At 39.0% G+C, this 25,648-nt stretch overlaps 1 protein-coding gene across 2 annotated transcripts in view; it reads left to right on the top strand.

Annotated features, from left to right (window-relative positions):
- The window catches only part of APC (APC regulator of WNT signaling pathway), a 96,942-nt gene that overhangs the window by 5,516 nt on the left and 65,778 nt on the right, over positions 1-25,648 (top strand). Inside the window, exon 1 of one of the 2 annotated variants that reach the window (XM_067316658.1) lies at positions 15,806-15,841. The exons of the other annotated variant lie outside the window; for it this stretch is intronic. The gene's annotated coding sequence lies outside the window, so the exon portion shown is untranslated. Of the gene's footprint in view, positions 1-15,805; positions 15,842-25,648 lie in introns of those variants that run through there. 2 annotated transcript variants of the gene reach the window in all.

Genomic DNA, 25,648 nt, shown 5'->3' with positions numbered 1-25,648 from the left:
GTTGGGAGATGACTTTTATCTAATTAAGTTACTTGAATGCCTGAATAAATGTGTCAGTACAAGACTTAGAGCTGTTACTGTATACACTGAAATGGTTTCCTCTTCCTTGTTTTGGTTTGTCTCTTGTGATTTTCATTATATAGGAGTGTTTTTCTTCACTGATTTTTGGGAACAGAAAGATAAATATTGATAGAAATAAAAATATGACATGGACTGAGGCTCTCTGGTTATGTAAACAAGAACTGAGGTTCAAGCATGATGCTGAAAATCGAAAGTACTGTAACATTGAACATATCCCTGTAGCTCTAGTGGATATGACACATTAGGCTTTTCCTTTCCCCTAGAAATTGTAGGGTAGTAAGAAAAACAAGGAAATACAGTATGTATGAGCAGAATTGTTTTGTTTTGCCAGAAATATTGCAAAGAGTGTTTCTTGTATTGGGATTTCTATAACTAATTTTTTTTTGTACCAGTCTTCATAATAAATTTGTGACCTTCTCTATTTAGAATAGATAATATTCCTTCTTCTCTATAATTCAACAATTGTAACTACACTTTTCCTGTTTGTTACAGGTAGCTGTTACTGCATTGTGGGTGTAAAGCTCTTGCTTACAGTGTCTTATCTTGCAGCTGATCTATGTTTTCAGAGAACTGATTGATTTGCCAAGCTTGTGCTGTTTGAGTACTGTTACTTTTCATACCAGTTGTGCCTGTATTTGGAGGAGAATATATGGAAAGCTGTTGATGGTGAAAGAGTAGTTATGTTGTAATCAACAGAAACAAGGAGTGTGTTGCAGAACAACTTATACTGAGAAACTGAGGGGATGTATGCAGCTGTACTTACATATTTTTGGTTTTAGGGGGGGAGTTAGTTGCTCCTTACTCGTAGGATAGACCTGAAGACCAAATTTACCCATACAGTGTTTTTTGGGGGGGAGGGGCAATAGTACATGCTATTATAAAAGGACTACATATTAAAATGTCTCTATTCACATGCATATTGGTTCTGTGTTACGCAATTGGATAATCATTTATTTCATAGAACTTCGGTAGTATCTTTTATATATATAAAAAAACTATTTACATGCTAAATGCAAATTCTAGGAATTCCTTATTGTGTAGTTAACACCAATGTACCTTCCTTTGGATATTTGTGAGGGAATTTGAAAGATGTCTTGGGAGATAAATTTATCATGTTGATCCCACTTAGTTGCCTTGGAGTTTAGTAGTTTGGAGAGCAGACTCTTACAGTTGATAATTTTTTTATATGTTTTTCAGAAAACTTACTTCAGACATGGTAGCAGTACTGTCCTGGACTGTAGTAACTGACTTATTCTAGGACTGAGGCTTTTCTGAGGGTTGTGGCATAAGAATTGAAGCAGATATGTTCATGTTGTACAATTACCAATCGTGTGATTTGTTATCCTAGCAGATGTTTTAATGATTACAGCTTCTTCTAATAGTGTGGGATAACAGCTTTTATTATTATTTGAATGATAATTGCTCTTGGGCTTCTTGAAATGCAGAAAATGCTTCTTTATTTCAAAAAAAATTCTAGAACCAAAAAGGTATAATTTCTGATTTATTGAATAATACAATCCATTCCTTGCTGACTACTGTTGAACCATCCGAAAAGAGAGTATTAGAAAGCATAACTTTTTTTTAACTGCAGCAATGTTAATTGGCACTTTTGTCAGTCAACAGTTACTTCTGTTGCTTTGTGTATGTTATAGCATCCTTTGGAACAGGGTAGAAGTCATCAGACTGTGAAACAAGACACTGAAGATGGAGCAAAGTAGATTGATCAAAAAGTTCATAACCATCTGATGTTGTATTTTTTGTTTACAGTATCTGATTAAACATACCAAAGTGAATTCATCAGTGGTTGCTTTTTGGACACTGGTCATAGGGCTATCTTAATAGATTTAAATTCCAATGAGAACCTTGCACAAAATTTCTGCTTTGTGTCAGACTGCTGATGTCACTGTAGACTACTGTTTTATTTGCCTTGGTTTGTGCTAATCGGAATAAATAACATGTTTCTGTGGTTACTTGTTTTCAAATCACTGTCTTATTTTCAAAATGCATCTGATATTATAATTCTCTCTCTCTCTTTTTTTTTTTTTAATAGTCTTTTGGTCCTCACATTGGTGTTGATGGCTGCAAAGAGAGTGGCTGTAACAACTTTGAATCACTAGCAGTTGCAGACAGTTCAATAAAAATTAGGTACAGTTTAGTTAAGTTCTAGAATTCTAGCAGGCTTATTCTTAAGAGCAGCAGTTTGGCACGCTTTCATTTGTGAACTTTTTTGTGGAAATAAATGCTGACTTCAGGTTCCCACAGCTTTGAAACATTCTGTGAGGAATTTGCTTAATGCCTTGAAAGGGCCTAAAGAAGTGGGTGACCTTTGCAGAATTCTTGCCTATTCAGTAGAAAATACCTTTCCCGTAGTTGAGCTATCATCTGGCCTGAACCTTACAGTATCGTGTTGTCCTGCTTGTTTGACTGAAAATTTTGGCCATTTTATTGTTCTGCTGTTCAATAACATTCTCCAAATAGCTAGGAAGGCACTTTACTTTCATGAGAAAGAGAAGTCAACTTCCATTCCAAAAGAGCAGTTTGGATTTTATTGGTACTGCTGTACTGCCTCTCCAGCTTAATACTTGCCAGAAGGAAGCACTGTCTCTTCTGCTCATGTTTAGGACTTCCTAGAGTAGAAAATCCCCATTTATGATGGACAAAGCATATAGGTCATAAAAGGATAAGTAGCTGTGATTCTCTCTCACTATCTCCCCCCCTCCTCTTTTTTTTTTTTTTTTTTTGGTAAAAGGGATGCAAGACTGAACTTGTGTTGAACCCAGACTCTTTGGTGGTTTTTTTTTTCTTGTTGGTGTTTTAAGACTTCATCTATGTGTTTTGTGGAAAAAACAGATTCCGGTATTTGAGCTGGACATTCCACAAAAGGAACACTGTACATGCCCTGAATAATGGGATTTCTTGAGTTAAATTCCCACCTTGTCTCACTGTGATTGTTTGCAACTTCTGTGTTTTCTGCCCAGAAGGAACTGTATACAAGATCTCTGCTCCCTTTGAAAATCCAAGGGCTCCAGTCCAAAATTTGCATATTTAAGGACTTATATTAAATATCCTTGATTATTCCATATTAATCATTTAGGGCTTGGATGTGGAATGAGTTTGGGGAAAGGTGTTGCCTGTCAGCAGGCACTACACACTGAAATCTAGACCCAGCAGAAAAAAGAATACTGATTATGTTAAGTTTGTTGGGTGCGTTGTGATTTTTTTTTTTTATTTTTTATTTTTTAACTCTTGGCATCAATAACTTCGATGTCAGCAATTCTGCGGTGGAAAGCTTCAGTGCCAGTAACCTTGACAATATAATTGGCACCTATCACTGCCAAGAAGACGGTGTCAGTGGGCAACGTTGAGATAAATGAGGCTCCGGGGTTAGCAGAATCTGCTATGTGGCCATATTCCTTCCACGTTGCTGGTTTTTAACACAAAACTAAACTGAGTGCTTTTCATTACAAAATGTAGCAAAAATCCCCCAAAGCTTGTTTGCCTTTTTTTTTTTAATCAATAGTGGGATTAAGCACAACCAATTCCCTTATAGATCCAATTTTTGATTTTGTTAGTATCCGTCTCTCTCCCTCCCAAATTTCAGCAGAATTACTGTATTTGTAATTTGTTCCCCAGTGTCCAAATTGTTCAACTACAAGCCCTTCATTGTATAGGACTCTAATTTTAGCCAAGTGTAGCAGAGTGATGACTCAAACTTCTGTAATATTCCAGTTTCCACAAGAGTAAGAAAAAACACACAGAATAGAGTTCCTGCACTTTGCTCTAGCTTTTTTTCTTCATTTTGGATCTTCTTGTTATTTCAGTGAAAACCACAGATCTAAGTCAGAAATACAAGCTGAAAAATGGCATTAGCTAATGTCATTTTTTTTCCCATCAGTTCCAAATATAGGTTATTTGTTTGTAAGTATTGTTATATATGTTTGTGACTTTTTAAAATTCCATATGCTGAATATGGCTGCGGATTGAAATGCTGAAACAAGGTGATGGTACTGAATTTACATGTGTAGGTCTCTAAACGTGATTCAGAATGACCTCCAGAAAGGTTTAAGGTCTGGATTCAGCTGGGAATCAATGAAACAATTTGTTTGATCAAATCTTCTTTCATTTGGCTGTCAGTCTCATATAATTGTATCCAAAGTGCCAGGAAGCACAGGGTATGCCTGAGTACTGGTTCATAATCGAATGTGGTTATTATATTTTTGTCTTGCTTAGATTATTGTTACTAGCTCAATGTGTACACTGTAAAACTGTACGCTGGTGTTCATGTAGACTCACTTCACTGTTATATTAATGCTTGCCAGTGCAATCCAGTAGCCAGAATGTTATGAGTCTTATTAGTTAATATAAGACTAATGGTATGTTTAAATTGGTGTGGAATTAGGTCTCTGACAAAAGGTTTAGATGCCAGTCCAAGTGATGGCTTCCTAATTAAATGTCTAAATGTCATTGTTAAGACCTTGAGAACTAGACTTAATTTATAAAGCGTTTTCCAAAAACTGTTTCAAGTGCACGAAGCTGAAAAGAATAAATTGAATGGAGCAAAGGAATTCTTGTCTTCCTCTCAAACCATTGGATTTGTGTATTGCTTTATTTGCATGAAAAAGTAGGTTTCTGTACATGACTGCCTTTATACTGTTCCAAATCTATCTCTGTCTTACTCATGAGCAAAATGTGCAGATCTTTTCTTTACGACTGAAATGGTGCTTAAAATGATATAACGGCACTGAAGATTCCATGTGACAGTCTAGTATGCGTGCGGCAATAAAGATCTGAAACCCTCTGCAACAACAGAGCCTGCTTGTAATTTGCTATACTATTTTATATTGTAGAAGTCTCGCATGTTTTAGAATGCTTTAATGTCTTCGGAGAATGATGGAAAAACAACTTACTTCAGCATACTGGCTACCATGGCTAAGTTTTGCATTTGGTTTCTGCTAATATATTAATCTTTGCCTTAAAAGTCATCTTCTCTAAATATAGGTAGCATAGGAATGTAAGAATTTCTGTGCTCTGTTGCAGTTTTTATTGCCTGAAAATTTTGTGACTTGTGACTTTTAAGGGACAGGGAGTTTTTTATAGATGCTAGCAATGGTCGTTGTGGGCAATTTGCCACCTAGTTCATTGTTTGAAGGAGAATTGTCCATTTTATTGAATTCATATTTTCAAGTTTATTGAACGGTTTGTAAACATGGATGGATAGTGCTCTTTATCATTCTTGCTTCTATACTGCATTCCCTAAGTTGTTATACAATTATATTGCGGGAATTCTAGAAACCCATTAAGCATCTGAATCACTTTGGATTAGGCAAACCTCAAATCCATAAAAAGACGCAATTCCTGTACTGAAGCAATTACACTGCTCCGAGCCTGTGGTGTAGGTTGTTACCAGGCAGCTGAACTGGGGGGTAAGATTTCATGAAGCACGCTTCTAGCACTTCCTAGCACTTACTTTTGGGGAAATGTAAGGTAATAAACTGTAAACTAAAAGAACATCAGGAAAGTATCAACCAGGCATAGAGTAGAAAGCATGTACTCTTGCACTTGTTTTATCTTCTAGTGAAGCCATGCTATACAACCTTTTGTGGAAGTACTTGGACTCCATAGATGCGGTCATGCTCTAGCATGTGCCTGAATCATAGATGTGCCCTTTTATGTGGTGAGTGCACATCTGGACACACACATAGTTCCAGTCAAATCACTCATCCAGATGCCTTTAGTCAGCTACACATCTGATCACATGATGAGCAAGTGCCATAACATGACTGTCACCTGAAATTTTCGTGTGATAAGACATGTTTGGTCACAAGATGAGACAGAAAGTTCAGGGACAGCAGAAGTAGTAGAAAGTGAGGCTGAGGAACAATTCATCCATAATCTTAAATAAGAGCATTTCAATTACTGCCAGTTCTGTTGTTGGAGGAGAGCTTTGGTTTTCTTTTCATGTGACAGCAGGGATTTTGCCAGTGTCATGCAATCTCTCTTATTACTTCTTCCTTGCCAAAATAAATGACATCCACCATGAAGATTTCTGTTGTCGTCTTGACACCTGAGGTAATTAGCTTGCAAAACAGACCCTTTCAACCTTGCGGGAAACTTAAAAATTCTTGAGCTCGGCTTATCTTGATTTGCAGACACCAAGTTTGTCTGCCAGACTACTTTATTTGGAGATTTTATTTGTATAGAAACAATACATCTTATGCTTGCCAGAGTTTACTCAAGATCGCTCAATACCAGGCAAGCTTAAACTTAAATGGTTTGTTTTAACATTAAAACAATACAAATTATTTCTAGTAAGGGGTTCAGTACTTGATTAAAAAATACAAAACAACTCTAAGAGAGTAATGAATCAATAAAATACAATTCCATGCTGAGGAGGAACTTATGACTGTCAAGTATTGTTGCTTCTAAATCTCAGCTAGTTAGGCCTGGCATTGTAGCTGACTTGCCTTGGGGATCTTTGAAAGTACATCTTTTCTTCATTTACAATTGAAGTATTGGGGTTGTGTAGGACAAAAAAGGAAAATGTTCTTTTAGAAGGCTTAGCAATACAGAGAGCTTTTCTAAATATGGTTGTGATGACTTAAAATTTTCCCTTCCTGTGTCCATAGAGGTTGGAATCTGAGATACAAAATGTAGCTGTAGATGGTAGGACGTTTTTCCTCTCCATGATATTTTTTTGATTGTACTTCTAGTCTGAGAAGCTTATATTTTCAGGAGAGTTGCAACACCTTATACACCTTAATTACTCAGTTGTGCCATATGGGTCTAAGATTTAGTGCAGGCAACTTAGGTATTTCGATTCAGTCTGAACTGAGTAGCTGGTGGCCCTGCATCCAAGCTGGAGAAGGGAAGCTGGTGTCTGCCAGGGTGCCACTCAAATATCTGTCCTCTAAAACAAGGAATTTGAAAGCACTCCTGCTTTCCCAATTCAGACAGACTACAGTGTGTTTTTCTTCTAGATTATTCCATTGACACTTTGTTCTGGGCATGGCTGTTGCTTCTCTACTTCTTTAATTGCTTTTTCTCAGTACTTTCCTAAAGTAACTTGGACAGTGGTAAAATGTTTAGCAGTTAGGGCCTCAGATGCTTTTTTGTTACTCTGAAGTTGCTTGTTGATTGCCAAGGTGAAGAAGGGGCCGCAGGGAGGGCAGCTTTGTGTAAGCTGTGGAAGTACTGAGCACTGGTGCTGCCTGGGTAGAGCTTGCTGTGGGAAGCAGCCTGCCTAGAGATGTGCTGAGGGTTTGAATTTTGCATTCTCCTTCCAGTGAGCAGGGGGGTTGATTTCAGAAAGTGTTCATACTGGCTCAGCACTGGACAGGGCAGGCTCTCAAACCCACCCTAGCTTATATTTGAATTTTTATTTCTTACTGACTATCCAGTAAGATGAAGCTTCATTATTGGGAGTAAATATTCTAGGATATTCTGGACTGCTCAGGTTTTACAAAAACAAACCGCCCAAAAAGAGAAGCAAAAAAATCTATTCTTTTAGCATCGCCACCAGCATTGAAGAAATTAAGAACTGAAGATACCGTTCACTCAAACCCCCAAAACAAAAACAGTAAAACTCCTAATGCTCCCCCCCAAACTGTAAAAACCCATATTTTAAAATTGGACTATGGATTTTAACTTTCAAATAACCCACTAAACTGTGTGCCACAGGAGGAGGGGAGAAGAAACTGGATGCCACCAGTGCCTAAAGGCTTGTGTAACAGCAAACTCCCTAGAGAAGTGAGAGGCAGATCATCCAAGGAAGCATTTTATGGTGAAAAAATAAGATGAAAAAAGCAAGAACACTTCCAAAATAAAAGCTAAACCAAAAATCTGACATGAATTGTTACACTTGATTAATATGGCTATAAGCAGGAAAACTGCATGCTGGCTAGGCATCTGTGAGGCTGCTTTGCCCTACCTGGGAGCACCAGTCTGTGCTGGGAGAGTGCCACCTTCAGCACCAGCTCACCTCTGCATTCGTAGAAGAAACGATGGCAAAGTGACGTCTGCACTGGTCCTGGGAAGAAGAGCTGGAGGACTTTTTGTCCTGACCTTAACAAGCAATCTGCTGAATCTCTGTAGTGTAAGACTTGATTATAATCATTGTAGTGTGTTATGAGTGTACATACACTGCAAAGAATTACAGTTCTTGAGGGATCAAGTGAGTTGTGAACTCTAATGCCTTTCAAGCTCTGAATGAAGCCCCATGCCATTCAGTATGACCCCTATATAAAAGATGCAGAACATTCAAAATCAAATTATCTTAAATATCTTGTCTCACCTTATAGACTCAGTTCATACTGGGCTTTTGTGATTCAATTAGCCATAGTGATACTAGGGAATTTAATTCAAATTTGTCTAATTTCCAGCTACTGGGTCTTGTTAAGCTTTTGAAAAAATCAAGTATTTTCAGTATTTTTGTAATAAAAGTCAGCCTCCTTAAGCCATACAGTATAAATCTTAACAACCTCTGAGCCATTTTTGAGGTACTTCTTTGAACTCTTTAGCGTTTACTGTTATGTGCTGGAACTTGTTTGTTTTTTTTTTTTTTTTCTTTGAGATTTTAATGAAGACGCACATATGCTCATAGTTCATGTCAACAATTTATCTTGGAAAGGAGAATTTTCTAGATTGGTTTGATATGAACATTTTCCTCTAGACAAGAGTCTGAGGCTCAGGTCCTAATTTAAGTGTTTAAGAGATTCTAATGCCACTAAAGGGACTCTCAGCCATGATTGTGTTGTGTTTCTAGATGTTGCCACAGCCTTTGCTGTGGTGGATGTTAAAAAGCTATCATCAATATGGTATAGCAAAATTAGCAGCTGGATTTTTTTTCCCTCTTAGCACACTTGGAGAATGGTGGTGGCCAGCATTCTTTTTTTCTTCTTTTTTTAAAAAAGGTCTTTGTTTACAGGGTCCCACAAAAATTGGCCCTCCCTTTTCAGTATCCTAGGCAAAACACACATGTTGATGACCTTCAGCTAAATAGATTAACTGATTTATCACTACTAAAATGTCAGAATGCTTACAAGAAATCAACTTTTGGATGAAGAACATCTGGTTCAGCCTAAACAAAGGGAAGACTGAAAAGAAGATTGTCAAGAGAAAGGTAAATATTCCACTGAAATAATAGAGCTTCCATTTGTCAAAGTGTTGGGGAGTTTTGGATGCTCACAGGTTCTCTATAAAGCTCACACAACCAGGTAGCATGCATTTTTTTTCTAGCAGTGACTTTTCAACCTCAGCTTACCAAGAAACTGAATCTGATCATCCATTTGCATGTGTAGTCATCCATTTGCCATGAACAGGTGTGAATGTTGTAACTTCTTGTGTCTGCTAAATATTAAGAATAAGCAAAATATGTCTTTGTCTTTGTAACTCAGGCCACTATAGGTATTCTAGGCATGTGCTCAGTTTCTTCCACTGGGTCTGACTCTGATTCAGTCTCTGAGCAACTGACAGCTGTGCAACCCTGTGTGAAAAGCCAAGAGCTGTGTTACAGCTAAGGATGAAGTAGTCTGAGATAACAGAAGGTAACTCTAGGGCAGCTTGGACAAATCCAGAGCATGGCAGTCTGGGGGAAACACTGAGAAACATCAAATCCTCAGTCTTTCTCTAAGCATTCCATCTTTTGCTATTCTATGGCCAAGATGGAGTGGAGAGAGAGAGAAGACATCTGTATGAATAAACAAATTCCTGTAGGAAGAGCTTTTACTGTGAAAAACTTTCCAGAGAATTGCTGAGGTACACTGGACACTATTTTTTACATGAAAGATGTTCAGCACTATATGCTGCCTTCAGTAAAGTTAACTGATTACTGAAACTGAATTAAAGATGGGAGAGAATGTGCAATTACAGGTTTCCAAAGGGGCTGAATAAGCCTTTACTTTGCTGGAGTTCTGGAATAAGTGGGTGGGCAAATACATGAGTCTGTGGAGTAAAAAAACCTAACCTTGAAAGTCAGCTCTCTGTTTAGCTGGTCACTGTAGACTCTCTTTCAGTGAGCAGTATAGACAAATGACAGTTTTCTAGCTCACATCTGTGAAAAAGTTTTCCGAATTTCTGTAGAAGTCCACCTTTCTAATGGATTGAATGAGCATAATCCACTTTCATTTTCTTCTACCTTTTAAATTTTTTTTTCTTCCTTTTATGTTGTTGCAACAGAGCTTTTTAGAAAGGAGGACTGGGTTTTTTTCCATTTTAAAAACAGAGGTTTTTATGAAAATTAATGCAGAATGTTAGTATTGGGTAAGACAGACATCTGCAGTTAGTCTGAGAAGGAAAGAGCTGATATATTTTTGTATTGACTGTTTCTCTGTTGTATTTCATCAGAAGACCTTAAAGTATAGCACAACACTGATCTGACTTGCTGCCTCCTGACATCTTACAGAGGTGAGGCCCAGGATAAGTAACAACTCAGTTTGTTGATATTTGAACAGAAATATTCCTAGATAAAGACCTATACTCTGAATAAGTACACTAGAAATGAGGCCTGGCAAGTGTTACTCCTTACTTTGCAATAGTATTAAAGGGAGGTGGAAAAAAAGCATTGGAAGTAAAGGGAAAGCTGGAAATGTAATAAAAATATGCAGCTGTTTAGGAGGGAAAGAAAATGCATGGCATGGCTAGATTAAGAAGTAATTACAGCACAGATATAGTAAACTACTTGCATGCATGACAAGAGCTGTGGCAGAGGAAACAAAGCAATACAATAGAAGGATACTGTGATACTCTTAATTAGAGGATGAGGAAACCATAGTTAATGTAACATGAAGTTAGTGTCAGATGGGGTTCATTATGCAGTGGAGATAAAAGAATGGGTAAATGGATGGTGAAGTTTGCTGGATTACTGGCTTGCTGCAAAAACTCCTTCCGTTATTGCTCTTGTACTGTTTTTAGAATGTATATGGCTAATGCTGCAAATTGGTCCATGACGTGTTATTAGCTCTAACTGTTGTGAGGAGGGATGTGCTCCTTCTCCCTGCACAAGATCTTCACTTATTTAACTTGCAGCAAGAAACCTGTATGGAGATGGAAAAATTTAGTAAGAGGGAAGAAAGCATGAGTGGGAGATGTCCCAGAGAGTACAGTACTTTCAGGCAAAACTGCAGAACTGCAAACAACAGAGAGCATTACATAATAATGGATTTAAAGAGCAGATGATAGCATTGTGTAAATCTGACTTATTTAGGAAATAATTAAACAGCATGCATTTCTCTGCTTTTCTCATTCAGCTTATGTTGCAGGTCTTTCCTGTAGCTAACTGACCCTGTGAAAGGACACACTGTTTTCTGTTAATAAAATCTTTTTATGCCACTTATTTGCCCCCCCACCCCCAAGATGCAGCCTGATGTAAATCATTGTGTAAAATTTGCATTTTACATTAGTAAGTGAAGTTCTGAAGATAAGATCCTAAGTTGCCAATACTACATTTCACATTTGCAAGTAATACCAAGCATAGAGCCTGGCAACAGAGAGAATTTAACTCATTATCCAACCCACTTGCTATGCCCAGAGTCTCTGAGGTAGTTAGTACTGTGCATGCACAATGACTAGTAATGAAATATCAATCACTTTAAATATATGAAGTGGTGAAAGGCCTCAAGGGAGAAGGGTGCTGCTGCAGAGGGTGAGGTTGTGAAGGCACAGAAAACTGTCCCATTTATGGTCAAGCTATCTTAAAAAAGTCTTTTGCATTTTCTGTTGTAATATTCTTAATCTTATAAAGCAAATAAATGTTTGGGGGAACATCCTTTGTTTTCAGAAACACATGGACCTTAATCTGCTGAGAGCTTCTATTTAGCACTACTTTGTAGATGAGAGAGACAAGTATGGTAGTTTAAAAAAAAAAAACAGGATTATGGCTTAATTTTATTTGGTCTCAGACTGGATTTTAATAAGTGCAGTAAGAGATTGGGAAACAGTACCTGACTTGCATCAAGTATTCTATGAAAAGATTGCCAACTCCTCTTCTACAGCAAAAAATCTCATTTAGCTGTTTGAGAATGCTGTACTGGGCAGACTACAGGGATCTGGGCCAAAATAATACAAATAGTCGAATTGTGAGTACTGAAACAGAGCTGATGTTTTCAAATACTAAAATTTTGTGTCCCTGGGAGTTCATAGCTTACCTGCAAAGATTTAGTTCTCTTAATGGATTTTTAAGTTTTTATGTAATACACATATGTAGTAGGTATTCCTAGACCTGGCCTAGGTTTTGGCAATAGTATTCTTCAGAAAATGAAAAGGCCAGTTTGTTCTTTCTGTCAGATTAGAAAGTAACTAGCCAAAAGTAAAATTAAGTCTAAACAAGACTTTTTTTGTCTCTGTAAAATTTCGTTCTGTGCTCCTCTTTTTCCCAAGAGACACTTTTTAATTTATTTTTTAAATCAAATGCTGCTTCATTAATACCAGGGTCAACAGGTGACAGTACTGCATCTAGAAAGCAGTTTTGAAAGAAATAAATGGAGTTTCTATCATAATACCATTCACCTGTTTGGTTGTATGTCAGTGCTTTAACACCACTGAAACAGACAATATGAAAAAGGTCATCTTATTACTAGTAACATACTGTATATTAAACTGAATTTCATTTAAAATTGAATTTTTCTTCAGAGGCAAGTGCATGTGACAGACACAAAACATAAGCTGCCATTTTTTATGGAAATCATAACGGAATGGGCATTACTACGAGCAAGGAGGGGAAAGCTTTCTGCCTCCCACTCAGCTGTCATGTTGGCAGGAGGTATCGGAGAATCTGCGCTGCTGCTTCTGCTCTGCGTGTTCTGTGAATAAATACAGAACTTCAGGCTATAGAGCAGTGAATCTATCATCTTTCATCAGCACTGAATTTACTTAAATCTATGCCAACTTGTGAGTACCAGGTTCATAAAGCAATAGGTCAGGACTAACCAGAATCTTTTCACAGACCGAGAACTACAGCTTACAGCTTTTCAGAGTTACAGGAAGTGCGCTGTAATGTGGATAAATGAATGGAATACATTATGAAGCTTTTGAGCTCTGATATTCCCAGTTTGGATTCTAGAAAGAGATCTATGAAAATTAAGTCTACTTCTCAAGCTTAGTTTTTAACTTGAAGTATGTATTTTAGCTTTCAAGTATATAGGATTTCAATTTCTCTGGCATTTAGTGTGGCTTTGAACACTTAAAATTGCCATTCTAGACTGTATTGCACTTCCAAATTATGAACATGATTTAAAATGATTACAATTCTCAATTTGCCTGATCTGATTGGAATATAAGCCACAACTCATGTTACAGCAGCTTGCCAACTGGTAACATAAATGTGAGCTGTATGTGCACTTATTTGAGCTATACTGACTTAAATAATTTTAGGATAGAGAGCTGCACAACATCTAGGAGCATTTAGTTTTGCTTTTTTGAGGGGAGAAGCAGTGGTGTATTATCAGGGTGGGATGGCTGTAGATCTAATGCAAAACTAGGTTCTAAACTTCTAAGACTGTCAGGAGTAATATGATAGTCTCTTACAGCTGAAGGATTATTAACTCACTAGTGCAGTCTGTGGTATGTGCAAGTCTGAAATTGGGTATCAGAAATCATGAAGACATCAAATATGGCTGTAATGAATGGAAGCTGTGTAACAAACATATAGCACGAGACACTTTCATCATTCTCATCCTAGAGAGTCCTTGCATACTACCCCAGTTTACTTTGTTTAAAATGGTTTACCACTTGAAGGAGATTTAGTGTGATACCATGTTGAAGGTAACACACTACATAATGTTACACCATCTCCTTATTCCTGAAGACCTTTGATGAAAGGTTAGCTGACAAAGAGCATCTTTCCTGAGTCTGGAGTAGTGTCTTGTATTGACTGGAAAAATGAGCCATGAAAACGCAGCCGGAAAGGAAGTAGTTGTATTTAAGTATCTGTGGTGCAATTGCTCACCTTCCCTACATAGGCCTGTAGTGCCTTTAATTTCACTTGGTCCCAACCACGAGCTATCACAAGTCAGCTGGTTCCATATGAATCAAAGAAAGGATTATAGGAAGAATGAAACTTCCTCAGGCATGTAAGGGTAGATAGCTCATTAAAAACACATACGTCCTTATATCCACTTACATGAGCAAATATTGCCATAAATTATGTAATAACATGACGCAGGGAAGGGCATTCACTTGCTTAGTTCATAAACTGTTGCAATTTAAGTCTTGTATTTTGTTGAGATGTTGGACTGCAGTGCTCATAGATTTATTCTAGAACACTTCTTCCAGAGAATGAAAAAGACTAATACTGTGTTTTTTTCTTTTTTTCTTAACAAAGCTGCTTTTTATAAAAGAACTGGATTTTTTTTAAACAACATCCCACATATTACCTGGTATCTATAAAACTTGTTATAAAGAGTAAATACAGACCACAAACTCAAACAGCTGAAATATGGCAGGCTTTCTGCTGTCTGTTGCATTCAGTAGCATGCTTTTTTAGGGTCTTGCATCTTCTTCGTTAATAGCTCCTTATGTCTTTGCCCTTGGAGAGAGGGGTCAGTTCTGGAAGGAGATTCTAAAATAAGTCCTGAATTGATTTGTTTGTGCATCCATCTTCTGGATTTTTCTCCAGCACTCATCACTGAACTTGTACTTACTGTTCTAATTTGGTGTAGCTTAAATGCATACATCTCTATTATAAAACTACCCAGTAGTAATGACAAAAATTTGTGTCTGAAAAGTGCATGAAAATGATGTTTTACTGAACTGTAAATACAATAGAGATAGCATTGTAAGACACTTATAGTTCTTTTTAATAAGCAGTATCTGTATAGTTTCTAAAGAAAACATACAATGTATATTAGCTCTAGTTCTAGTATATGTGGAACCTTTCTTCTAAAAACAACTATTATCAATCCTTATATAAATGCAAAAGCTTGTAGTCTTACATAGTATTCAGTGCCTCTCTCTTTACTGGAAGGAGAGATAATAGAATGATGATCTTCACAAGCGAAGTGATGCAGATACTTATGAGATTATTTCCCACAGGAAGAATGTAAGTGTCATACCCATTGCTATGGAGGAGTGAGTTTAATGCTGCAATATAGATTTGGGGTTGATTTTTGCATTTATGTCAAGATCCTGCCTGCCTTCTCAGTGATTTTACACCTACCCAAAAGTTAGAATATGAGCATACAATGCGTTACAGACATCATAGTCTGCGCTGTGTGCCTAGTGGGTGTGTTCACAGCGGCAGCAGCTTTTAGCCGGGTGGCTGTTGGGCAGCGTGTTCCTCCCTTAGCGTTGCGGTAGTGCGGAGCAAGAGCGTCCTTGCGGGGGGTGGTGCAGCGGGCGCTGCCGTGTGCCCTGCCCTCCCCTCGCGCCCGCGGTGCCTCTGCGGCCGCGCTGCGCCGCACAGCGCGGCAGTGGGGGCGGCGCGGGGGGGGCGGGGCAGGGCGCGCGCGCGGCCCGCGCGGGGCTGCGCCGAGCGACTCGGCCCCGCCCCGCCCCAGCCCGGCGCGCGGGTTCAGAGAGCGGCCGAGGCCCCGCCCCCGTACGGGGGGGGAGGGAGCAGCTGTTCCCCCCGCGGAGGCGGTGGCGCTGGGGGGGGGGCGGGGGGCTCCTCCGGGCGCGCCGCCCCATTGGCCGGGCGGGCGGGGCCGACCGGCACGTGACCGGCGGGGCCGTATTGGCCGCGGCGCGGCGCAGCCGGTGGGCGCGGGCGGGGCCGGGCGGGCCGGGGCGCTGGCGGCGGGATGGAGGCGCAGCCGGCCGCGGCGATGGGGTGAGTGCGGCGGCGGCGGCGCGGGGCGGCCGGGGCCGGGGGCGCCTGACAGGCCGCGGGGAGCGGGCGGGGACGCGGCCGCCCGCCCCATCCCGACCCGCTGCGCCGCGCCAGAGCCGGGGGTGCCTGCGGCTCTCCGCTGTGCCTTTGACAGGGAGGCGGCAGCGCCGGAAAGGGAGAAGAAAGCGGCTTTTGTGGCTAAAAGCAGGCTTAAAAAAGGGGCTTGTTGACCTAGAAAAGGGGGAACGCGGTATCTAAGGCAACGGGTGCCGCATAACAAAGAAGGGAGCCGGCGCGGAGCGGGAGCCGGGCCCGGCGGCCGCGGGGGCACAAAGCGGCGGCGGCGGCAGGTAGCGCGGGGCTGCGCGGGCCGCGGCGGGGCCGCCGCGCTGCGGCAGCGCGTCCCCGCGCCGGCGGCGGGAGCGCTGCGGAGGGGCCGCTGCGGAGGGGCCGCGGCCGGGCCGGGCCGGAGGTGCCGCCCGCCCGAGGATCCCCCGGCTCCTCAAAAATTCATTTAACGTCACAAAGAGATGCCGGGATCTGTGATTTAACCTGAATGCTCTGGGAAATCTTAATAAATTATGTATGAAGCAGTGGGTCCTTCCTTTCTCTTTGTCAGATATGCAGCTTTTTATTCTAGTAATTAGGTCATTGCCAGCAAAACGCGCCGGTTCTGCCAAGACGTGAGATAGGTTTTTTGGTTGGGGTTTTTTTTTTTTTTTGGAGGAGAAATGTGCTGCCAAATGATTTGGTTGTATTTATTATTTGAGTCAAAATTTAAGATGCTTTCCATCCACATAGGTCTAGGACTCTGACTGTGAACCATAGGAAGCATTTTTCATTTGACAGAATTTTCTGCAAGGCATCAGCAAAACCCAGTTTTGACTAGTTTGATTTGGATAGTCGTACACTGAAAGATGCCTTCTAAAGGTGTAGCAGGAAATGTGCAGCTTTTTCACTGGTGTGGCAGTATCTTCAGTAAATTGCTGTGCATATGTGAATAATACAGTATAGGTTAATTTCAGTTTTAAAATATTTTTTTTCTCCTTCTGTTGTTGCATGGGAAGTGCTCCTTAACGTTCTTTCTACTAAATATTTTTAATATTTAGTCAATTTTTGATTAGTTCTAATGCAGTTAATAGATTTCTGATTATCTTATCAAAACTACAGTTCTGGGAAATACCTATAAATATAAGCACTGAAAGGAGTTTCCTGGAAGCAGACTCTTCTGTATTTTTAAGGAAACTACAAGAAACTGGTAAAATATTTTTCCTCCTCCTTAGTTCTGTTAAATACAATAATGTTTGAAAAAGCTTTGGTGAAGAAAACTCTGAAATACAGATATTGAAATTCTGTTTTATATTAAACATCCCCTCAAATCATTTGCCATGTAGGCCATACACTTGTTCTAGAATGGATTCCATAGATGTCTGTCAGTGAGACAGTCTCTGGACAACATTAAATCTTAAAACATTAGTTGAGGACTTACCGGTTGGAGTACTTGGGGTCAGAAGGTAAGTTGGTGATACTGGATGTTTGTCCTATAATGTTTTGAATGTTTATTATAGTTGCTCAAATATTAGAAAATGCAAAAGATGGCAAAGGCACTTTGGCTTCTTTTTCCTGAAAAGAAAGAGAATGACAAAGCATGATAGTGATTGCGATGATTATTATGGTGATGCTTCTTCCTTTACTTTTTTAGACCTTCAAAGAGACAGTCTTGGTATTATTTTGTGTAACAAGCTAAGTAGTTGCTATGAGAAGCAGCAATCTCACTCTTTAAAACAGCAGCATGAATAAAAGGTAGCTTTTAAATTCTTTAAATAATTCATAATTGCAGACTTTCCTAAACATCGTCCCTGAAATTCACATAATCATATTTGCCAAAATATTTGTGCAAACTGTTGGGTTATGATATGTGTTCTGTTATGTGCTGTCGCAGGACACTATAATTATTAGTATATTATCATCATGATATAGCATATGTTAGAAATATATGTCTAAAATTGGTTCCTTTGGTTTACAAATTACTATATAGGATTTATGTATGTATCTCAATTCAGTTGGTAGAATATTTATGTTGATGAAATGTAATTTATTACTTTTTCACAAATGTAATGAAATTGTGTTAAAAACAGGCTATGGTGCTGGCGATATGCTGTGACAGTGAATTATTGCCAGTGAAAACTTGAATTTCAGCTGGTTGTTTTCCAAAATTCAAACAGGATCTGTGTGAACAGATGCTGATGTATTTCCTGTAAGACAAATGGTCTTCTGTTTGCTTCAGGTGCTGAAGCAAACCCTGAAGATGACCCTGATAGATCACCCAATGTGGAAAGATATTTCCATATTTTCTTATTTTAACATATTTTTCATTTTCTTTTTTAATTAAAATCAATTTATTTCATGTTAATGGTTTTAGTTTGTATTTTCAACTAGAATAAGAGACCTCTCAGAATTTTAATAGCTTACACTTTCTGGAATTGGACCATTAGAAGATTAGGAGGAAATAAAAAGTAAGCAGCAAGTCATATGTATTGAGGGCATACACAATTGGCCATGAATAGCGAAGATGATCATCATGAAGAATGAGTATGCAGGCTTGTGAATCATCCTTGGTCCAATATAAGTTATGATTCAAATGGTGTCTGAACTGCTTTGTGTTCAATATAGTATTTAAATGCAAATCATGTTTTGTATTTTCACAGTCGTATTCTGAATGCAGCATGACTAACAAGCTAGGGAACTTCCCAACCCAGAATTCTAAAGGAAGAAGTGTTTTGGTTTTTTTTTTTTTTTTTTTTTTCCTTGACAGTGTGGTAAAAACTCAAGTTGACTGTTCATAACCTGAAATGTATGACTTACAGGTTTTCATCTTGTCTTTGGTGTTATTATGAATGTTTTTTGGATTGTTAGCATTTTCTAGTAAAATCCTAAATGTGGGGTTGTTTCTAGTTTAGGAAAAAAAAAAAAAAAAACACAAAACCCTTCCTACTTGACCTATAACAAGCAAGGCAATTCAGAGTTCAGATGAGACTGCCATCATAATTGTCCTCCTCCTCCTGCTCTTACAGAGTGCAGAGAACATGGATCATTTATTATTTTTGGATCTTTATGTGCCAAGTTACGTTTTGGTTAGGAAAAACAGATAATGTGTTTGCTTGTTATGATGGTTGGTGAGTACAGGGCAAGAATTTCAGCTGTGAAGACAGTCATTGCTAGGACAAAGTGTATGAAATTCTGCAATATCTGTGCTCCAGGGTGTTGCGTGTTGACTTGTGATTATCAAAATTCGGGTTGTCTTTCCAAAGTTGGTGCACCACAGGTTTTGCAGCATGCTTCCTGTGTTACTGAACTTAAGGAACAGTGTCCAAAGTCTACCAGTGTCTCTAAAGCTCTTGCCAAACTACAAATTCATTTAAGGAAAAAAAGAGGGGGAGGCATAACCCCCACCTTTGCCCACAGTTGAAAGTATTTAGGAAGGTCAGGTATATTAACAGCTAAATACTTTATTCCACTGTACAGAGCTAACCTTCATGCAGAAGTAGACAGAAAAACTAGGAAGAAAATCCTCTTGATGCAGCTGAGGTTTAGGTAGGGAAAGTTGAGCATGGCCTCCTTTTAAAGGAATTGACCTTTTCATACATTTTGTTAGGAAACTGATAATAGTAATGGCTTTTAATCTGGGCCTTGTTTTTCCTACATGGCCAAAAAAAAAACCCAACAACTTCCCTAAAGTAGGGAATTCGGAGGGCACCTAATCTAGGGATTATCTTTTGATATCATTTCATGAACAACTTTTAAATTTCAGTATTTCAGACATTATTAAAAGGAATACCATTGCATACATTGCAAGCCGCTTTCTGACATCAAAGTCCTCGTTGCTAAAACAAGCTCATGAACAACTGAAAAATTTTTCAGCAATGGCTGTTTCCCACTCCTTCCTGCATCCCTCTGGCTGGTGTACCTGGGCACATTAACACAGAATGAATGAGCATATGAACTGAAGGTACCAGGTCTGTAACACTGCTGTTCCCTTCATGGACATTCTCCTCATTATGTTTGTGTGCCCACGTAGCCCAGATGAAAAACAAAACAACTTCCTCTCCAACTGCTAGTGCCCAGAAGTTTTGGGGTTTGTTCTTTGATGCAAAGAGAGGTAGGAGGATTAAATACATTAGCAACAAAAGCCATTTTAGTAAGGCATAGGCTTGCCACCAGGTGGAAGTAACAAAGTTGTTCACAGTGATGCTGGAAAAGGCAGAAATATGATTTTTTGTGCTCTCTGGAAAGAATCAGGATAAGGGACTTTAATCACCTGCAGGGGATGGAGTATTTGTCAGTGAGAACCCAAGGAAAGTATTAAACAACACCTATGAAGGCTAAGCATTTTAAAATTAGCAGGCCTGGAAAACTTGCCCCAGACTGAACTGAGTAAATCAGTCTCTGGCCCATGGATACTCTTTGTTTGATAAATTATTAAAACAGCAAAACAGACTTAGAAGAGTGCTGATACTTTGCTAGAGTTAAAAAAGGAGAAGCAGAAAGACATCTATATATAAACCTTTGAACATTTAACCTGAAGTCAAGCTCCAGTCAACATAGTGGAAAAGCTGACAAAGGATTCAGTCAACAGAGAAACTGAATTAATGCAAATCAGCATGGTTTGATATTTTCAAAATAAGCATGTCCAAATAAACCTCACTTCATTCTCTCTGAGGTTTCAAGTGTATTGATAAAGGTAACTATATGAAGTTGTACATTTAGAGCTAAAATTAACAAGTGGGGCTGGCTTACCTTGGAACAGCTGGGCTGCGTTTTGCCCCTGTCTGTCAGCCCTGCCCCTCTTTTGGAACTGCTTGTGTAACAGCTGCTGAAGCGTTGTGGTTAATGGCCCAGCATATTTAGTTAAACCGACACCTATTTCAGATTACCTTACTATGTCAAGCGGTAATCTGCAGTGGTTCGGCAGCTGCTGCCTGAGCAGCTGAGCTCTCCCCTCTTCCCTGGGTGGGACTCTGGTGGAGATGGGCAGGGCAGACAGCTGGGGCAGGCCCCCTTGCAGCCTGCCCAGCCTTGGCACTCTTGCAAGTCAGAAGCCTGAGGCTTGGAACTTCAAAAAAGTCTCTTTTGAAATGTATTGAAAGGATGAATAAGTAACTAATTGGAAAACATAAAAAAATATGCTTTAATGACAGTATGGTCTACCACTACATATGTTTCTTTTTTTCCTGAATTCAATGTGATATGCTCTTGAAGAACAATTCTCCATCAGTCACCTGGGAGAGAATGACAAAAATCAGCAGAATGGTTAAAAAAAAAAAAAAAAAAAAAAACAAGAACAAGATATTTGGCTTAGCGTAGGGTAGTTGGATAAAATCTGTGGCTATTGAAAGAAATCAGAATTGATAGTCCTTTCTAACCATACTAAATTATAATAGAGATATTCATGAACGTAAGGTGCAAGGATTACAATTTTTAAGAAAAGAAATTGCACTGTGAAAAATTTTCAGTTGCTATAGAGCACATTAGCATGCTCTGCTTTTACCACGTGGTTAAGAAAAGACATGTTAGGGTTTTGCTAAGACTAGACTTCTGTTCTACAAAAGTTGTTTTATAAAAATAGAAAGCTCTGGTAATAATAATAGCTTTTATGGCTGAAAAACAGTAATGGAGTCTGAGTGGAGTTCATAAGGAGATTTAATTAATATATCTCAAATTGTTGAGCTTGAGGTTCTTGAGCAGAACCTCTTCAGGGCATCCTGAGTGTATATGCTTATTGATATCAAATACAAAAAAAGGCTCTGATTAATATAAAAATAAGTTTTCAAAGAATGTTGGTATTTTTGCTTGTCTCTATTGGGATTCCAGACTAAAAAGAACCCATCAAAATTCCCGATTCCTGGATAATTGTTACTTGTATAATTTTCTTTATATATAATAATGCATATCTAAATCTGAACAGTGCATTTGCATAAATTTAGGCTGCTGATTAATTTTGGTTTGAGTATGTGAAAGAGTATCCAACTTGAATTTCTCCTTTGATATGTGTATTCATGTAAGCTGCTGATTCAGTAGAGCATAGTGAAATTTCTTGTCATATTTTCACCTTAATTTGATAGGAGATGGAAGAGGAGAAATCTCTTAATGATGTGAATACAGGTCAGGGAACTAGGAGACCTAGATTCTGGATGTTTCTTATCAGGCAAGTTTAAGCCTACGTCCCAGGAGAGTTATTTCTTGGAGTAAATCTAGTAATAGGGGTATCTGCGTTCTTCCATTTGTTTCTGAAACTCTGCAAAACGAAACGCAGAGAGTGTAAAAGGGGGCCTGACTCTGAAGCAGAATAGTTAACTTCCCAACGCTGGGCCATTTCATGTATCACACATTTTGCTTTGGGTCAGGTACAGTATAAAATAGGTATAAGAACCCAGAATTCATCTTCTTGCTTTTCCCCTCAACTCCCCAGTGTAGCGGCTTCATACCTGAAGAGCCATATTTTTTCTTGATTAAGCTGATTTTGGCCCTGTGAATTTTGAATATGCTTCTGTGTATGTATGCAGTGGTGCGGCTTCAGCCCAAAGGGCCAAGTGTAAACTGTTTCTTGCTTTACTCTGGGCTCTAGAGCGAGGGAGGGAATAGGGGCGTGTGATCCCTGTCTGGCTGAAGAGGGCCCCGAGTTTGAGTCTTTCCCCATGGCAAGTGTTCTGAGCACTAAGAAATGACAAGAAATGGGTAGGGAGATGCTATCAATTTCTCTTCCTTTGCTGCTGCCCCCACTTCTGTGTTTAAAAAAATCAAGTCATTTTTGTAGCCAGGGGGATAATTTTGGAGGGTAAATCCAATCGTGGGATCTGAACTCCAATCTGATGAGAGTTTTAGTCTGGGGTTATTGGTAGGTATCTATTTCCAGAGGAGAAGCAGATTTTGGGGTATGTATTCTTAACAGCATTTACATAGTTGGATACCTAAGTGAATGCTCAAAATGATTGTTGAAATAAGTTTATTAGGACTCTACTCAAAATATGTGGAACAGCTAGCGAGTATTTAATTGAACCTTGTGATTCCACTGTGCAAGCTAAGTGCTGAAAGGTGTCACGATGTTCAGCATCAGAAAGCCTAACCTGCTTTGAGGTCATGCATTACATATGGCTCAGTTTCTCCGATTTTAAAATGAAATAACCATGTCTTTTGTGAAATACTTTGACATTTCATTATTATAAAAGACACTGAAAGATGGGATGGTGGAGAAAAAGATACAAATGAATATAGAGATGCAATTTAATTTTCATTGAATAGTGCTGATATAATGGATTGTAGGAATGAAAATAGGTACAGTATTCTGTATATATGTTTAGGAATATAAGATTGGATTTCTGAGTTGTTAAGTCTAGTTCCTTCCTGTGCAGTCAGCTAGGCAAGGATATTTCTGAATTTACAACTTCTAATGGAAGTTTCCAGTCTACATTCATTAATGACCAATTCATACCCATTTGTTCTGTGTCAGTACTGCGTTTTAACATAAATATTTTTCTCCTTAAGTGTTTTTTCTTCCCTAATAATATTTATAAGATGCAGCTGTGTCCTTCCAGCCTTTGTTTTGCTGAAGCAGCAAAGTCTTGCTCAGCTTGTCTCTTCTCATATAAGAGACCCTCTAGTCTCCTGATCACTTAGCATCTTCCTATGCACCCACTTACATTCACTTTTCTTAGTATAGTTGACTGAAACTGTGCATAGTGTCCTTGTTCAAATGTTACTTATTTCTCATAAAATGACCTGGTAACTCCAGGGGTTATGTTTGTTTTCCTTGTGCTAGTATCATATTGGTAGTGCTCTGGCTTTCAGTTGGCTGACTGGTAAGGTTCAAGTTAGTCTTCTCCCTGTTCATTACTTCCAAGTGACAAGATCCCAGCTAATAGCGGTAGCTCTTGTTAGTGATTCCTAAATCAATGACCTTGCATTTTATGTTATTTAATTTCATCCTATTTCTACTGTTCCCTTCCTCAGGTCATCAAATTCTTTATATATTGTGTTCCAGTCCTCTGATTTCAGGAAGTTTCTTGAATTTATGACATCAAGCTTTGTTGCTACTCAGCCACTTCTTGTGCCAAGGTCAATAATGAAATATGGAATAATACCTGTCACAAACTAGTTCTTGGGGAGCTTGACTAATAGTTTGTCTCCAGCCCAACAATTCTGCTTTTGGCACAGCCTAGTGTCATCTTGTCTTTAAATTATTCCTTACCTATTTACAGTTTTCCACTAATCTCTATCATAACCGTAGCTGATTTTACACGTGGCACCATTTCAAATGCTGTGCTGCAATTGAGGTAGATTAGATCTGTCATTTCTACAAAGTAGTTTACTGTGTCGGCCTGAGTTATAGGGTAGCCTAAAATATTTGGTAGTCCTTCCTTTACAGGGGGGAAAACCAACAATCACCTTGGAGGGTTGAGGAGGTCTGTGTCCATTTGCTCCCGAGGTGGAGGCTGTGCTGTGGTGGAGTGTAAACCCTTCAAGCATCTAGCCGCTAGCCTTCGCTGGGGGAGTGGCTGGCATCACTGAGAGCAATGCAATGCCTGCCTGGCCCATAGCACATGGGGAACGTTAGACCTCTTCCCCTCAGGCCAGTTTTCAGTGCTGTTGCGGGCTGTCAGATGGTGCTTGGAGCTGGGACATGCGCAGCAAGTGCCAGAGCTATGGGGCACCGAGAATGCCAAAAAAAATTAGAAATAGGGCTCCTGTCCCAGTAAGTGGGTTCTGTGCCAGTACTGGGTGTTCAGCTGCGCTTCAATTTGGGTCATCACCAGGCTTGGAAACTTTTTTATACAGCATTTTTATCTGTTACTAAAATTGTCATGTGTTTTTGGAGAAATGCTGACCGTACTGAAGTCTATAAGGATTTCTCTTTAATAGCTTGTACCACCATACAGAGTTCTGAAACACTTTGCTGAATTCTCCCAAATGGCTTCGTTAATCTTCCTCGTTTATCTTTCCTTTTGTTTCTGCAGCTTATGAGTGGTTCAAAGAGTAGAAATGAGATATCTGACTTGTTAGTATTTGTTTTCTGAATTCTAAATTCAGCCTAAGGCATTCAAACTAGTCCTCTTTTTGGATTGGATATTTTGGATTGCCAAAAGATTCATTATTTAACTTTTGGGGATATACAGGTTATTTTGTGATGTAAAGTCTTTATTTTGTGATATAAAGGCATTGTTCTTAATGAGTGATTCCACGAACAAACATTTGTGGGTTCTTCTTATCTTTTGGGTTTCTTCTGTACCAAGAGTACACAAGAAAATTGGATTAAATGCTAATGGAGAGTAAAATAAAATGCTGTCCTTGAGCCAAGCTCAAAATATTTTTGATGAGCAAGTTTCCTTTCTAACTGTGAAAAATGTAACTTATTGTCATTGTGAACAACATCTGTTATTAAATAAAAATTGAATATGTTTTTGGATTATCTAGCTTCTAGCAATGAGCTAATCCCAATAATTTTTTATCTGAAAACCTGCATAGTAGTATTGGACATCTGAATAAATTGGTGAGTGGCTTCTAGTCTAAGGTAGAACATGGTCTCACTCCCATACTGTGAAAAAATAATATATTCCACAAAAGGAAGGAGATTTTAGGAACTAAGATCAGGAGAAGAAGATGATAACAAAATTGCTATTTTTTTAATGTATTTTTCTTCAGATTTTTGAGATCCTGCTTCCAGTTTTCATATGTTAAGTGAGTGATAGCAACAGATGGGCTTGCCTAAAGCCAATCTTGAATTCTGCTCTGAGTCTTATCACATCAATTGAA

The sequence above is a fragment of the Apteryx mantelli genome, chromosome Z (genome assembly GCF_036417845.1).
Source record: "Apteryx mantelli isolate bAptMan1 chromosome Z, bAptMan1.hap1, whole genome shotgun sequence".
Lineage (NCBI taxonomy): Eukaryota > Metazoa > Chordata > Aves > Apterygiformes > Apterygidae > Apteryx > Apteryx mantelli.
The sequence above is the reverse complement of the archived record's forward strand: the minus strand, read 5'-3'. Positions and strand labels throughout refer to the sequence as shown.